We start from the raw sequence: 2,824 nt of genomic DNA on the forward strand, positions 1-2,824 counted from the left end.
TTCACCAGTTGCCTGCAGCCTATTGCTTCCAGCTTTCTCAGTTGTCTTCTAGGCCTTTTCCAGACAGGCCGACCCAAACATGATTAATTACCTATCTATTGCTGGCTTACATGGGTAAGAGAATTTGGCAGTAGGATATGCCTGGGTTCAGAGAATAGCTTACCATTTCATATACCTGGGTGCCATGTAATTCTTTTTTCTTTTTTAGTAGAATATGTGTAAAAGAATAGCCACTTACGCCTTTTTCACTGTGCAGTTGCTTTAATTACACATAAATACTGAGAGTCTGTAAAGAAGTACATTCCTTTAGGCACTGTGCTTAGGCAAATTTCTTAATCTCTCATAGCTGCTAGGCTGAGCTATCCTATGGGAACTTTATGAGAATTTCTTTTTTTTTTTTTTTTTTTTTTTTTTCATTTTGAGAGCAGGTACTATTTATTAAGCTGAGGAGACTCGAAAAATAATCATGGTAGACACCTTAGTTCATTCTTCTAATAAGCCTGTTGATCTGGTCCTCCCTGTTGCCAGCATCTCCACCTTCTACAAAATGGGTGGTCTTTTTCTTCATCCCACCTCGTGGAGAAGATAATTTGAAGGGCCACAGGAAGTTATTTGCCTCTTTGAAGCGTTTTCCAACAGTATAGATCTCATGAATCAGATCCTCCATGCAGATGATGCCATATTTACCAAGAGATCGAGCAATCAAAGCGTTATCTGTCAAAGCAATTCGCTTCTCATTGATTTTGCCATAACCACGCTTGTAGATTAGCTCATTTACTGACTTCAGATTGGGGTACCCCCATGCAATATATGGTTCTACAATCCTCAGCATGTTAATCGAAGCCTTGTTGAGCTTCACAAAGGTTCCATTGAAGATTTGACGAAGGCGAAGAAGCTGCAATACCTTTCGGACCTTTGGGCTCACGCCATTGATACCTCTGATCCTGATGACAAACGCCAATTTGGGTTCAGCAGGTACATAGAAGTTGCCAGCTTTTCTTGCCATCCTCGCCATTCGAATTTCAGTTCTGTACATCTGCCTATATTCCTTGTGATAGTGCTTCGCTTTTTCATAGATAAGCTTCCTCCTTGCCTTTCGAAGCATCTTTTGGGCAAACTTCTTTCTCAGGCGCTTGATCTTCAGCTCTGCGAAATTCCTTCGCTTTTTCTTAAGGGTTTCTGGCACAGCAGGAACCTTCTTCTTCTTCTCTTCGGCACCCTCCATGGTTCCAGCCGGAAAAAGAGGGAGAATTTCATATATATTTTAAGAGTAACTTAAAACGTATAAATTGATATAAGAGTAGGGAGCATGATTAAAGAGTTTTCTTACTAGATGTGCCAGTCACGTTTTTGCTTTTTCTTTCCCTAGTAATTAATCGTCCAGGATTATTTTCCTTGCCTTTACATGATCTATCCTTCTACATCTGTTTATGTGAAATAGTTACCAAAAAGCCTTTGTATTTGTGAAGAGGACCCCGAGGGCTCTAATTTGTATGGGAATTTGCTCAGTACTTCTGTGTGAACTAACTAGAAGTGGGAAGCAATCATAAATGATTTAAGGTAAATTGTTTTGGGAACTGATAGATCACTATTTATCATCCTGTTTGCACTTATAGATGTGTAATGCAAAGGAGAGCAAATTTCCCTTGCAGATTAATGAAGGTAGCAACAGAGATTCTAATTTCCCAAGTGAAATACTTTTTACATAGTGGTAGCTTTGGGAGATAGGTCTGAACCTCATTAAACTTACTGTGTGTTATACATGGACAACCTAATTCAATTTTTGTAAAAACAGGCAAATAGGCTGTCAATGTAAATTAAATCCAAAGGCAAACAAGTGTCACTATGCTACTATGTTACATGAGCATTCGTCTCATAAATGAAAAAGTGAATTAAACTGTTAATTTCACTAGCAATATTAGAAAAACAAGTCTCAATCTGTAGGAGTCAAAAAGAGAAGAGTGTTTTTCTCCATGTGAATTATAATATTTTCCAACCTGCCTCTTCTGAGGTTTACACTTCATCAGTAATCTCTCCCTTTAAAGCTAGATTTTTCATAATTTACGTATTGTCATCACTAAAAATTTTCTAATTTATCTTTGGACCTCCAGGTAACCTTTTCTGAAGTCTTAGTATTTTCCTTGTCCTGATCAGGGATGTGCAGAATATGTCACCGCCACCCCCCTATTCAGTATCTCTCAGAACTATTTAAAGCTTTCAATAAATAGTTTCATTTCAACTATTTAAATGCCTTCAATAAAATCGAGGGCATGCAAGGACCACCAGGACAGAACACCAACTTGATGTCCTCTTACCAGCTCTTATCTCCGTCTACCTTGTCCCTCCCCATCAAACATCCTGAATTTCAGTCATATTGAGCTACTTGAAGGTACTTGATATATGCCAATGTATCTTTTTCCACTTGTAAATCTTGTCTGACATTTTTTCCAAGTTCTCTTTTCAAACAAGAGAATAATATTGCATCTTTCAAGATTCAAACAGTCTATGCGGCCTTGACCATGCACCCTTCCTCCATGAAGGAATGCACTTGCTCTGTAGCCCTTTGATCCCCGTATAAAATCATGTCATGGCACTATTAGAGTTTCCAAACCTTCTTCCACATCACTTTAGTGTCTTGCTTATCTTTGTTCTGCCAATATGAAGCACAGTGTCTGGCCCAAGGTATGTGCTCGATATGTTGTTCAATAAGGTTATTAAATGAACAAAATCTGATATATACAAAGGAAGTAATAGGTGATCATTTTCACTTTATAAGCTCTTAATTGCTAAAGTAAGTTTTTTTTTTTTTTTTTTTTTTTTTTGT

General features: G+C 37.8%; 1 pseudogene across 1 annotated transcript; it reads right to left on the reverse strand.

Moving 5' to 3' along the window:
• Window positions 1-411: 411 nt before the first annotated feature.
• On the reverse strand, window positions 412-1,246 carry LOC111523387 (annotated as a pseudogene). The gene has a single exon (XR_003306948.1). The product of XR_003306948.1 is annotated as a 60S ribosomal protein L7 pseudogene (transcript).
• Window positions 1,247-2,824: the final 1,578 nt, after the last annotated feature.

Source organism: Piliocolobus tephrosceles, chromosome 11 (genome assembly GCF_002776525.5).
Source record: "Piliocolobus tephrosceles isolate RC106 chromosome 11, ASM277652v3, whole genome shotgun sequence".
In the NCBI taxonomy this organism is placed as follows: Eukaryota; Metazoa; Chordata; class Mammalia; order Primates; family Cercopithecidae; genus Piliocolobus; species Piliocolobus tephrosceles.